Genomic DNA, 14,610 nt, shown 5'->3' on the forward strand with positions numbered 1-14,610 from the left:
GGTGTAGACCGTCATTGTAAATAAGAATTTGTTCTTAATTGACTTGCCTAGTTAAATAAAGGTTAAATAAAAAATAAATAAAAAATAAAAAAATAATTCAATCAAACGTGTAATAACTATGGTTAGGAGTTTCTGCGGACCTTGAGACCAGACCGGGAAAAACTCTGGGCCCTAGCAAGAAGCAATGCAGACCCGCCAAAGACTCCATGTGTTTCCTCGTAACGCAAACCACCCGACTCTTATTTAAAGCTACCAATTTTTCCAGGAGGTAGTCATTTCCAACCCTGACGTGCAACCAGACACCCTGAAAAGCTCATGATAAAAGTCCAGAAACAACATACTCACAGCCACAACCTCTTACCTTCCCAAAACCCCTTTTTCTCCTGTGACTTCTTAGAGGAAGGTAAACACCCTTTCGCCGTGTTAGAAATGTGATTTCATTCTGCTGCGATGGCAAGTTCTGCCGTCTGGCTCTTTTTTTCACCCCTTTTCTTCTTCTTCTCCCCCTCCCTCTGTTCCCACATCTGGATCCCAGTTCCTCATTTATTTATGTGGTCTCCCTTGTTTTTGTGGGACTTTAAAAGTCCTTTACCTTGTTCACTTGGCAGTTTCTCCACAAATCTGATGAGGTCTACAATTACATTTTGCCATAACTGGTCAACTCAGCAATTACATGCTTGACCACAAATTCTCTCCAAAATACAGTGCTGCGGCTCATATGGCAGACAGAAATAGAATAGTTTTCATGTCTGTTTGGACGGCCGCCCAGCTGAAACTATGCTCCGCTGCTTGACTGACAGAGGGATGTGGGCTTTTTCTCCCCAAGAAAAACCTTAAGGTCACAAATCCTTACGAAAGACTGAGGGAGCTCCTTCCAGTTGAGCTACCAGTTCCTCAGTTAAACTGCGAGGAGAGAGGAGCTCGCAGGGCACTGGTAGAGGCTTGCTCCTCGACAATGAAAACTCCAGGGGACACTTAACCTTTACGACGCTGACCTGAGGCTGGGGTAAGTCTGGCAAACACTCCCCTTGTGTTTACTCCCTGGGAAATCACGTAAGACGGGTCTTGCGAGGTTGTCTGTACTTCTTTAAGAGATAAGTAACGTCACAATGGGATCAACTTGAGAGTTGTCTATTACAACCTGGTTTCTGACTAAGTCCTGGGTAGCATCATTTGCCTCTTGCTCACTCACCTCTAAGCTCATAGAAAGCTCAGGGCATCTTTGAGACCGTTTCTCACGGTTACCGCTGTTACTGTGTTAGTTGATTCATAGACTCTGTAAGCCACATTACAATAGCATCTCCCATGGCAGTGCTATCTTCATCTGCGGGGCGGGATATTTAACTGGAGATGGAGTTAGTGCCCGTCAGGGGCACGGTGGTAGCGCCAATACTGACATATTAATGGAGTAACTTTTTGCCTTAATCACAGACAGGTATCACAGCTGTAAATGCTACATAACAACACTGTAACATAGTGTACCGACATTTATTACTTTGTTCTTGCAACCTAATCACTTTGGTATTACAACGGTAAAAGGTCTATGCATTACAAAGCAGAACAGATTATTGTTGAAAGTGGGACTATCACTTAAATGTTGTTCTGCCATTATTACCAGGCAACCCAATAGTGAAGAAATCCCAACTATGAAATAACACATATGGAATCATGAAGTAACCAAAAAAGTGTTTTTCAAAGTAGCCACCCTTTGCCTTGATGACAGCTTTGCAAACTCTTGGCGTTCTCTCAACCAGCTTCACGAGGTATTCACCTGGAATGCATTTCAGTTAACAGGTGTGCCTTGTTAACCTCTATGGGTAGGTGGCACCAAATCGTCCCACCTACGTAACAGCCAGTGGAATCCTGTGGCGCGTTATTCAAATACCTTAGAAATGCTATTACTTCAATTTCTCAAACATATGACTATTTTACAGCATTTTAAAGACAAGACTCTCGTTAATCTAACCACACTGTCCGATTTCAAAAAGGCTTTACAACGAAAGCAAAACATTAGATTATGTCAGCAGAGTACCCAGCCAGAAATAATCAGACACCCATTTTTCAAGCTAGCATATAATGTCACAAAAACCCAGAAGACAGCTAAATGCAGCACTAACCTTTGATGATCTTCATCAGATGACACACCTAGGACATTATGTTATACAATACATGCATGTTTTGTTCAATCAAGTTCATATTTATATCAAAAACCAGCTTTTTACATTAGCATGTGACGTTCAGAACTAGCATACCCCCCGCAAACTTCCGGCGAATTTACTAACAATTTACTAAATTACTCACGATAAATGTTCACAAAAAGCATAACAATTATTTTAAGAATTATATATACAGAACTCCTCTATGCACTCGATATGTCCGATTTTAAAATAGCTTTTTGGTGAAAGCACATTTTGCAATATTCTAAGTAGATAGCCCGGCATCACAGGGCTAGCTATTTAGACACCCAGCAAGTTTAGCCTTCACCAAACTCCGATTTACTATTAGAAAAGTTTGATTACCTTTGGTGTTCTTTGTCAGAATGCACTCCCAGGACTTCTACTTCAATAACAAATGTTGGTTTGGTCCCAAATAATCCATTGTTATATCCAAACAGCGGCGTTTTGTTTGTGCGTTCAAGACACTATCCGAAAGGGTAAATAAGGGTTACGAGCACGGCACATTTCGTGACAAAAAAATTCTAAATATTCCATTACCGTACTTCGAAGCATGTCAACCGCTGTTTAAAATCAATTTTTATGCCATTTTTCTCGTAAAAAAGCGATAATATTCTGACCGGGAGTGGTGGTTTTCGTTCAAAGAGAGAGAAAGTAAACATGGAGTCGACTCGGGCACGCGCGCCCCGTCCCATTGTCCTCAGATCGACCACTATCAAAATGCGCTAATGTTTTTCAGCCATGGGCTGCAAAGCCACGATTCAGCTTTCTGGTGCCTTCTGAGAGCCTATGGGAGCGTTAGAAAATGTCACGTCATGCCAGAGATCCCCTGTTTTTGTTAGAGATGATCAATAAGGCCATGAAATGGTCAAAGAGAGTGCTTCCTGTTTGGAATCTTCTCAGGTTTTGGCCTGCCAAATGAGTTATGTTATACTCACAGACACCATTCAAACAGTTTTAGAAACTTTAGGGTGTTTTCTGTCCAAATCAAACAATTATATGCATATTCTAGTTACTGGGCAGGAGTAGTAACCGGATTAAATCGGGTACGTTTTTTATCTGGCCGTGCAAATACTGGCCCCTAGCCCCAACAGGTTAATGCATTTGAGCCAATCAATTGTGTTTTGACAAGGTAGGGGTGGTATACAGAAGATAGCCCTATTTGGTAAAAGACCAAGTCCATATTATGGCACGAACAGCTCAAATAAGCAAAGAGAAAAGACAGTCTATTATTACTTTAAGACATGAAGGTCAGTCAATCCGGAAAATGTCAAGAACTTTGAATGTTTCTTCAAATGCAGTCACAAAAACCATCAAGCGCTATGATGAAACTGGCTCTCATGAGGAACGCCACAGGAAAGGAATACCCAAAGTTACTTCTGCGGCAAAGGATAAGTTCAATAGAGTTTACCAGCCTAACAGACACATCTCAACATGAACTGTTCAGAGGAGACTGTGTGAATCAGGCCTTCATGGTTGAATTGCTGCAAAGAAACCACTACTAAAGGACACCAATTGCTTGGGCCAAGAAACACGAGCAATGGACATTAGACCAGTGGAAATCTGTCCTTTGGTCTGATGAGTCCAAATTTGACATTTTTGGTTCCAAACGCCGTGTCTTTGTGAGACGCAGAGTGGGTGAACGGATGATCTCCGCATGTGTGGTTCCCACCATGAAGCATGAAGGAGGAAGTGTGATGGTGTGGGGGTGCTTTGCTGGTGACACTGTCAGTAATTTATTTAGAATTCAAGGCACACTTAACCAACATGTCTATCACAGCATTCTGCAGAGATACGCCATTCCATCTGGTTTGTGCTTAGTGGGACTATCATTTGTTTTTCAACAAGACAATGACCCAACACATCTCCAGGCTGTGTAAGGGCTATTTGACCAAGAAGGAGAGTGATGGAGTGCTGCATCAGATTATCTGGCTTCCACAATCACCTAACCTGAACCCAATTGAGATGGTTTGGGATGAGTTGGACCGCAGATTGAAGGAAAAGCAGCCAACAAGTGCTCAGCATATGTGGAAACTACTTCAAGACTGTAGGAAAAGCCTTCCAGGTGAAGCTGGTTGAGAGAATGCCTAGAGTGTGCAAAGCTGTCGTCAAGGCAAAGGGTGGCTACTTTGAAGAATCTAAAATCTAAATTATATTTTGATTTGTTTAAGACTTTTTTGGTTACTACTTGATTCTATGTGTTATTTCTTAGTTTTGGTGTCGTCACTATTACTCTACAAAAGAATTAGTAGGTGTGTCCAAACTTTTGACTGTTACTGTATTTGAGAAGTGTTTGTGTATAGTAAGTGCTATTCTCTGCACAGTCAAACTGAGAGACAAACATTCACACCACTCTTAACAGTACAGGGAATCATGTGCCCTAACAGAGAAACTGCCAACTCACTGCGCCCCCACCTCGCCCATACATCCCCCAACTTGCCAATTGCTGCCATCAAGACAACATCATGGCCTACCCTGCCTCTCATAGAGCAATATGTGCCAGAGCAATAAACCACTGAGAGGCCACGGCTGGCTGGAGTCTGTAAATCTGTGGAGTGGGTGTGGGTGGATGTGGACGCCAGCTTTGTTTGCTGTGGAAGATGACAGTGATTATAGTGATGCTAATGATAATGATGAGTAGGCAACAATGATAGGTCTGTGTGCGTGTGCGTGTGCGTGTGTGTGTGTGTGGGTGTGTGTATGCCACGTGCATGCATACTTTCATGGTTGTGTGTTATTTGGATCTACTGACTGCTTGCCTGCCACATTAGAAGAGAGTCTCTCTCATTCTTCTCAGGCCTGTTGAACAGCTGGGAAGGGGAGTGGCCTGCCTGACTAACTAACGTGAACCAACCGTGTAGGTGTGGCCCCTAGCTCTGGCTCCTGACTCTACTACCATACTGTTTAATTAGATTCTCTCCATGGGTGGGGTAATTGGTGGCTTCAACTTTTTGAAAAAACCTCCTCTCTCTCCTCCATCATGACCCTCCACCCGTATTAACTACTCATCATAAGAGAGCTATGATGGGATAATGTGTTGTCGTCGCCTTTGTCAGATCATGGGTATAGCATGATTGTTGTGGGTGTGGCTGAGTCCAGGGACGACTACTATAGTTGGAACCCATTATGTTTCAGCTTACTTAAATGTGTTTTATTACAGCGGTGGAAAAAGTACCCAATTGTCATACTTGAGTAAAAGTAAAGATACCTTAATAGAAAATGACTCAAGTGAAAGTGAAAGTCACCCAGTAAAATACTTCTTGAGTAAAAGTCTAGAAGTATTTTGTTTGAAAATATACTTGAGTATCAAAAGTAAATGTAGTTGCTAAAATATACTTATGTATTGAAAGTAAAAGTTAAAGTATAAATCATTTCAAATTTTCTGTATTAAACAAACTAGACTGCATCATTTTATTTTTATTTTTTTATTTACGGATAGCCAGGGACACACCAACACTCAGACATCATTTACAAACAAAGCATTTGTGTTTAGTGAGTCCGCCAGATCAGAGGCAATAGGGATGACCAGGGATGTTCTCTTGATAAGTGCGTGAATTGGAGTACTTTTGGGTGTCAGGGAAAACGTATGGAGTAAAAATAACATTATTTTCTTTAGGAATGTAGTGAAGTAAAAGTAAAAGTAGTCAAAAATGTTAATAGTGAAGTAAAGATACCCCAAAACACTACTTAAGTAAAAATACTTTAAAGTACTACTTGAGTACTTTATCCCACTGTTTTATTGTAATGTCTAGCTTAGCTGGAAACATTGTGCTTCTTGTAGCTAAGCTACCAGAGTAGGTTCCTCCAGGTAATAAATGGAGAATGAAGCTCTACAGAGACATTTAAAATAATAAGAACTTTAAAATATCCTTGTAAATAAAAATATACTAAATATACCAATAAAGGACGGGTTTCTAGACACAGATTAAACCTAATACAGGACAAAAAATATTTCTCAATGGAGAATTACTATTTTTTGACCAGGAAAAGACTTAATCTGTGACTGGGTAACCGGCCAATAGAGTTAATGTTTTATGGTTATCTTCTTAGATTGGCGAGCTGTTGTTTTCTATCACCATGAATTCTGACCTTCAATGATAAGAGTTTAGCCTCCAGTTAGCATTTTGCCATGCACATGACGTTTTAGCTGTGTCTGGACGTGGCAAGTATCTTTTTCCACAAGTGGCTACTTTCCATCCTTCTCGGTTGTTATTCTCTGTCTCTCCTCTTCTGTCTGCATCTGTGTGGCCGAAGCGTGAGTCAAGGCGAGGTCAGTTCGGGTTTCGCTCCCTACTGTCTGGAGTCCCTTGGCTTAATCCATCGCTCACATGGTGTCGGCCTGCTCTCGTCTTCACATTTCCAACCCAAGCTAATATTGTGTTTTTCTCAGGGCCCGTATTCATAAAGCATCTCAGTCTTCGAGTGCAGGATCTAGGATCAGTTTTTCCTTTTAGGTCATTATAAATAAGATTATATGGACAGGAAGGGACCTGATCCTCGATCAGCACTCCTACTCTGAGGTTTCACAGATTTCACCTTCAAACCGGACTCAAAGTCAGAATACGCTCTAAAACTTTGTCAGACCTCTTTTCTCTTCTCTTGAGATGTTTTTTTATGGAAACGTCCACTGCCAAAAGAGTAAGTTAGTGCAATCCCTGATGAATTGCAAATGTTTCAAAAGTTGGCAACAACTGAAGTGGTTAGCTGTGTTTAAAGACACAGTCATGCTGCTATTAGTCATGACAATACTTTGCCAGGTTAGCAGAACGTCCCTACGTGAAAGTCCATATGCAAAAACAAACTTTGTCTTCTGTTCAGTTTCATCAAGCTTCTCGACGGACCAATTGAGAGCAGAGATGAGAGCCGGGCCCATTCCAGAACCATTCCCAATTTTAGAAACATTCCAGGCAGGCATTGCCATGACAGCAAGCCGGTTGACTCCCAGCTGTTGACTTTTAACCCCGGGAAGGAGTTCAATGTATCTCCCTCCACATGGAGCCAGATGCTTGTCTCTGTCACTAATAATAGAGTAGGCTAGCATTACACGAGCTAGCCACCGCTTACATGCTAACTGCTAACAAGCTAAAGACAAGACACCTAGTCAATTGCAGACAAACGTTACCTAATGGGCCTGCCAAGGTTAAGCACGAGCTTCTGCTGTCATTTTTATTTGCAGCACAAATATGGATGACAGGCATTAACCGTTGGACATCTCTGGGTTCTTTATTGTGGACAGTGATGCATCGGCGAGAGAAAGGGGGCTTGTGACTCAGTGGAGGCTCTACCCATTGTGGTACTCCTATTAAGAGGGTGCACGTATACTTTTTCGCGTCGTGGTGCACACACTGGTTGAATCAACATTGTTTCAATGTAATTTGTCAACGTATTGTGATGTGGAATCAACGTGGAAAATACATTGTATTTGAAAAAAATTAAAAATAAATAAATTCTACCAGCGTAGTAAACATTGAAATTCATTGGGTGGTTGAAATGATGTTAGAATGTTATACTTAATTAGACATATTTTATTTGACCTTGTTTCAATGTTGATAGTTAAATGGTATGTTTGAATCAACGTCATGCTGTCTACTTAAATAAAGAGGTATATTGAAATACAGTATATTGTGAAGCTACAGTTAAACAATTTATGCCTGAATAGGGATTCCTACTGGTATGTGAGGGGTAGTGCACTTCAGTGAGAACAAGTCTAGCATCCAGATGACTACCTCTGTCCCCTGCTTAGCTTTGGAAGCAAACTGTGTTACTTTCAGCTGAGCTGTCACGTCGACCAGTGGAGAGTGCTGAGAGGAGGACGTCTCATAATAATGTCTGGAACGGACTCAACGGAACGGGATCAAACACATCGAACACGTGGGTTTTCATGTGGTTGATACCATTCCATTGACTCCATTCCAGCCATTATTATGAGACGTCCTCCCCTCAGCAGCCCCCGCTGCTGTCAACACATTTAGACAGTGATCATCTTCCACACTCATTTGAGTAGACTACTTAAATAACAATGAATATATAGTTGAAAGTAACTCCTAACTTATCTCACACAAGCTGTATGTGAAAGTAAATTCAGAGTGAGGTTGAGTTTATTGACATCTGATTTGTCCAACAAAGGACACCGTCATTTCAACATGTAGCTTGATATACTATCATTCATCCACGGTTGATTCGTTGTTTAGAAGTTTAGAAGTAGTTACCATTAGCCCTATAAATAGGATGCCAAATGCGTAATATTAATAATACACTTTTACCTTTGCATATTGTGTATATGAAGGATGGTTGGTTGAATTTAAATGTAATCTACACGTTATTAATATGTTGGTTTCATGTCTCCATCTCAACCAAAAATCTAAGTTGAAAAATAGGACTAAATCAAATCAAACATTATTTGAAGTGCATTTAAACTTTGATAGATTTTTGGTTGAGATGGAGATGTGAATCCAACATATCAATAACTAATTTATAGACAAACAGGATATTGTGAACGCAACCAAATATCAACATTTGTTGATGTATCTTCTGCTTGGATAGTACAGTGCCTTCAGAAAGTATTCATACCCCTTGACTTATTCCATAATTTGTTGTGTTACAGCCTAAATTCATAATGGATTAAATATGTTTTATTTTCTCAACCATCTACACACAATACCCCATAATGACAAAGTGATAACATGTTTTTAGAAATGTTTGCAAATTTATTGAAATGAAATACAGAAATATCTAATTTACATAAGTATTCACACCACTTTGCTATGACACTCCAAATTGAGCTCAGGTGCATCTAATTTCCTTTGATCATCCTTCAGATGATTAGAGTCCACCTGTGGTCAATTCATGATTTAGAAAGAAACACACCTGTCTACATAAGGTCCCACAGTTGACAGTATTTGTCAGTGCAGAAACTAAACCATGAAGTCCAAAGAGCTGGTAGATCTCGGAGGTAGAAATGTGATTAGGCATATATCTGGGGAAGGATATAAAATAATTTCTAGAGTGTTGAAAGTTTCCAAGAGCACAGTGGTCTCCAAAAATATGGAACAACCCAGACTCTGCCTAGAGCTGGAGTTTGCAGAAAGACAGAGCATTAGGCAAAAGATCCTGTGGTCTGATGAGACAAAAATGTAACTATTTCACCTGAATGCGAAGGGCTATTTCTGTAGAAAACCAGGCACAGCTCATCACCCGTCTAACACCATCCCTACCATGAAGCATGGTGGTGGCAGCATCATGCTATGGGGATGCTTTTCAGCGGCAGGGAGTGGGAGACAGGTAAGAATAGAGGGAACAATAAATGGAGCCAAACGCAGGCAAATGCTTGATGAGAACCTGCTTCAGAGTACCACCGACTGTGGCAAAGATTTACGTTCCAACAGGACAACGAGCCCATGCATACAGTCCTTGAGTAGCCCAGCCAAAGCCCAGACTTGAATCCCATTGAAATTCCACATCTGACAGAGTTTGAGAAAATCTGCAAGAAAGCTTCCAATTGCCTCATTCATCCCCCCCTCCTCTCCTCTTTAACTATTTCCCGGGTTGTTGCTGTAAATGATAGTGTTCTCAGTCAACTTACCTGGTAAAATAAAGGTAAAATAAAATAAACAATGGTATAAAATCCCCAAATCCAGATGTGCAACGCTGATACAGAAATACCCAAGACAACCGAAAGCTGTAATGTGCTTCTACAAACTATTGACTCAGGGGTGTGAATACTTATGTAAATTAGATATTTATATATTTCATTTTCAATAAATGTTCCCAAAAATATAAAACCATGTTTTCACATGACCATTATGGGGTATTGTGTGTACAGTAGATGGGTGAATTGAACATTCTTTTTTTTTAATCCATTTTTAAATCAGGCTAAAACACAACTAAATGTGGAATAAGTCAAGGGTATAAATACATGAATAACATATATAAAAACAATTTCCAAATGTAAAAGTGTATTATTAATATAATGAATTTGACATTCGATTTATAGGACTAATGTTAACTACTTCCAAAGATCCAGTCAACCATGGACGAATGATAGCATAGTTAGCTTAACGTTGAAATGTTGTCCTTTGAGCAAATCAGATGTCTATTTAGCCTACAAAACCTCACTCCGAATTGACTTTCACATACAGCTTGTGTTAGAAAAGTTAGTTACTTTCAACTATTCAATGTTATTTAGGTAGTCTACCAAATGAGTATGGAAGCTGAACAACGTCTCAATGTGTTGACCTGATAGGTCAGCTGAATCGAGCACCTCTTGTTTCCAAAGCTAAGCGGCGTACGTCGAGGTTGGTATTTGAATGGTAGACTTGCTCTCACTGAAGTGCATTACCCTTCATATACCAGTAGGAGTCAATGTTCAGGCAGTAACTGTTGGACTGTGCCTTACCATTTTATTTCAATATACCTCCTTATTTAGTTTGATAGCATGACGTTGAAACAATGACATAGATTAAAACGTAACATTTTCCTATCAACATTGAAACAAGGACAAATAAAATATGTCGAATCAAATATGAAATTCAACATAATTTCAACCAATTACCCAATGAATTGTCATGACTCTCCTGTGAGGACCCAACAGATCAGGTTACAGTGGATCAGCTCTACAGAGCTCTCTCTCTCCCACAGAGGGGGAGAGGGATGGATGTGGAGAATTAATGACACCTCACATCGATAGTAAACCATAGGCAGCAGATGATTCCTTTTGGTGCCTAATTTGGGCGAATGGAATGTCTTTTTGTGTTACAGAAGAGTTTGCCGCATAAGGACTTCAACAACAAACAATGGACACCGGGACAATATATTTCAACATCCGAATATTGGGAATGATGAGAAATAGAGTATGGAAAATGAATGTCTATTTTGTGATGTCATTAAAATGATCAGAAAGACTGTATAACGTAACGGAAATACTGTAACTTAGGAAGGAAACACATTTTAGCTGTAAAGTTTCCACCCTATAGGATGTTAATACAATATGAAGAATTATTAAACCATGTTTGAAAAGATAGAAATGTGAGTTCAGACTTCTAACTAAGCCACGCCCATAATGAGGTCAGAGTTCGTGTCAACATGATGGAACTGCCTTTCAGGCCAGAGTGCTTAAAAAGGCTCACTGAGAATTTAAATACAGACCAGAGAATGTGAGGATGTGGTCCACAAGTAGAAATGGTTAAAACTACAAGATCAGAAAATGGTAAGACCCTCTGAAACTCTTGACGAGCGAAGAAGGTAAAGACTAGACCAAACATTCACAGTCTGGAGCTGGGTATGTAAAGTAGTCTAGGACAATTGACCAACGACAGGAGGGAAGACAGATCCCTCTCACCACCGTGTGGTACACCTGAAGGAACCGTTCTTAGAACACTCCAAGACAAAGAGGCCTACAACTAAGAAGGACATTGTGACCTCTGGTGGACAACCAGAGACTTACATCGAACGACTTCCCATAGAACCATCTATGCGTAAATAAACTCAGCTAAAAAATAAATGTTCTCTCCACTGTCAACTGCGTTTATTTTCAGCAAACTTAACATGTGTACATTTTTGTATGAACATAACAAGATTCAACAACTGAGACATAAACTGAACAAGTTCCACAGACATGTGACTAACATAAATGGAATAATTTGTCCCTGAACAAAGGGGGGGATCAAAATCAAAAGTAACAGTCAGTATCTGGTGTGGCCACCAGCTGCATTAAGTACTGCAGTGCATCTCCTCCTCATGGACTGCACCAGATTTGCCAGTTCTTGCTGTGAGATGTTACCCCACTCTTCCACCAAGGTACCTGTAACTTCACGGACATTTCTGGGGGGAATGGCCCTAGCTCTCACCCTCTGATCCAACAGGTTCCAGACCTGCTCAATGGGATTGAGATCTGGGCTCTTCGCTGGGCATGGTAGAACACTGACATTCCTGTCTTGCAGGAAATCACGCACAGAACGAGCAATACGGCTGGAGGCATTGTCATGCTGGAGGGTCATGTCAGGATGAGCCTGCAGGAAGGGTACCACATGAGAGGGACAATGTCTTCCCTGTAATGCACAGCATTGAGATTGCCTACAATGACAACAAGCTCAGTCCGATGATGCTGTGACACTCCGCCCCAGACCATGACGGACCCTCCACTTCCAAATTGATTCCGCCACAGAGTACAGGCCTCGGTGTAACGCTCATTCCTTCAACGATAAACTCGAATCCGATCATCACCGCTGGAGACAAAACCGCGACTCGTCAGTGAAGAGCACTTTTAGCCAGTCCTGTTTGGTCCAGCGACGGTGGGTTTGTGCCCATAGGCAAGGTTGTTGCCGGTGATGTCTGGTGAGGACCTGCCTTACAACAGGCCTACGATCCCTCAGTCCAGCCTCTCTCAGCCTATTGCGGACAGTCTGAGCACTGATGGAGGGATTGTGCGTTCCTGGGGTAACTCGGGCAGTTGTTGTTGCCATCCTGTACCTGTCCTACAGGTGTGATGTTCGGATGTACCGATCCTGTGCAGGTTTATTACAAGTGGTCTGCCACTGCGAGGATGACCAGCTGTCCGTCCTGTCTCCCTGTAGCGCTATCTTAGGCGTCTCACAATTTATTGCCCTGGCCACATCTGCAGTCCTCATGCCTCCTTGCAGCATGCCTAAGGCACATTCACGCAGATGAGCAGGAACCCTGGGAATCCTTTTTTTGTGTTTTTCAGAGTCATGAGAAAGGCCTCTTTAGTGTCATAAGTTTTCATAACTGTGACCTTAATTTCCTACCGTCTGTAAGCTGTTAGTGTCTTAACGACCGTTCCACAGGTGCAGGTTCATTAATTGTTTATGGTTCATTGAACAAGCATGGGAAACAGTGTTTAAACCCTTTACAATGAAGTTATTTGGATTTTTACAAATTATCTTTGAAAGACAGGGTCCTGAAAAAGGGATGTTTCTTTTTTTGTTGAGTTTATATATATATGCTACCATTCAAAAGTTTGGGGTCACTTAGAAATGTCCTTGTTTTTGAAAGAAAAACACCTTTTTTGTCCATTAAAATAACATCAAATTGATCAGAAATACAGTCTAGACATTGTTAATGTTGTAAATGACTATTGTTCGATTACAGGCTCAAAATGGCCAGAAACAAATACCTTTCTTCTGAAACTCGTCAGTCTATTCTTGTTCTGAGAAATGAAGGCTATTCCATGCGAGAAATTGCCAATAAACAAAAGATCTTGTACAACGCTGTATACTACTCCCTTCACAGAACAGCGCAAACTGGCTCTAACCAGAATAGAAAGAGTGGGAGGCCCCGGTGCACAACTGAGCAAGAGGAAAAGTATACTAGAGTGTCTAGTTTGAGAAACAGACGCCTCACAAGTCCTCAACTGGCAGCTTCATTAAATAGCACCCGCAAAACACCGGTCTCAATGTCAACAGTGAAGCGGCGACTCCAGGATGCTGGCCTTCTAGGCAGAGTTGCAAAGAAAAAGCCATATCTCAGACTGGCCAATAAAAAAAAAAAGTTTAAGATGGGCAAATGAATACAGGCACTGGACAGAGGAACTCGGAGTCGCCTCTTCACTGTTGACGTTGAGACTGGTGTTTTGCGGGTACTATTTAATGAAGCTGCCAGTTGAAGACTTGTGAGGCGTCTGTTTCTCAAACTAGACACTCTAATGTATTTGTCATCTTGCTCAGTTGTGCAGTTGTGTATTCATATTACGGTGAGCATAGTTTCCAAATGTATGTACGATAAGTCCACTCTGTCTTTCCCCACCTCCTTTTCATTGTGTAACAAACTGTCATACCGTGTAAGTCCACTAGGGACTTTTATCTCATGTAAGTGTGTATGGTACTCTGTGTTACAGTTTTTGACAATTGCTTATACATGATTTCTGAAACTATGGCTCCTTTTCTTTAGACTACACACAAAACGCACACACACACAACATGCAAACGTCACATCTCTTGCAACACCAAACACTTAATTAAAAACTAGTTTAACTCTTCTCAAAATGTTTTTTCATCAACTCTACACACAAACCATCAAATGATTAGCTCTTATACACGCCAACTACACAGATGTGACAAATGTAATACACTACTATCTTGTGTCTTTTGCATGTTCAGTGTACACTGGACTCCACGGCAGTTTGTCATATCTCTCACACGTACATGTGCACAAATATGTTCAGTATATATTTACACTATAAACAGAAATGTAAGGGGGGGAAATAAAATGTTTTCTATCTCAAAACATTGTATTTTCATCCAGATTTCAGGATGAACAGCTAACAAATACAGTAGAAGATAAACAAATAGGCTTGTTACTATAAAGAAGAAAACAATTAGGGTGCATTCTGTCTCCTATTTGGGTCTGGCCACAGCACCTCATCAACATCACCGGTGATGTTCTCTCTGGCTAAACAGCGGGGGAAGTAGCGTCTGGAGTG

At 40.9% G+C, this 14,610-nt stretch overlaps 1 protein-coding gene across 3 annotated transcripts in view; it reads left to right on the forward strand.

Moving 5' to 3' along the window:
- The first annotated feature begins 440 nt into the window (after nucleotides 1-440).
- LOC115197065 (protein inscuteable homolog) overlaps nucleotides 441-14,610 on the forward strand; it is a 101,935-nt gene continuing 87,765 nt past the window's right edge. The window contains exon 1 of one of the 3 annotated variants that reach the window (XM_029758238.1): nucleotides 441-1,006. The gene's annotated coding sequence lies outside the window, so the exon portion shown is untranslated. The remainder of the gene's footprint in view (nucleotides 1,007-14,610) is intronic. The other 2 variants (XM_029758237.1, XM_029758239.1) reach the window with 2 other exon arrangements.

The sequence above is a fragment of the Salmo trutta genome, chromosome 7 (genome assembly GCF_901001165.1).
Source record: "Salmo trutta chromosome 7, fSalTru1.1, whole genome shotgun sequence".
NCBI classification, from domain to species: Eukaryota; Metazoa; Chordata; class Actinopteri; order Salmoniformes; family Salmonidae; genus Salmo; species Salmo trutta.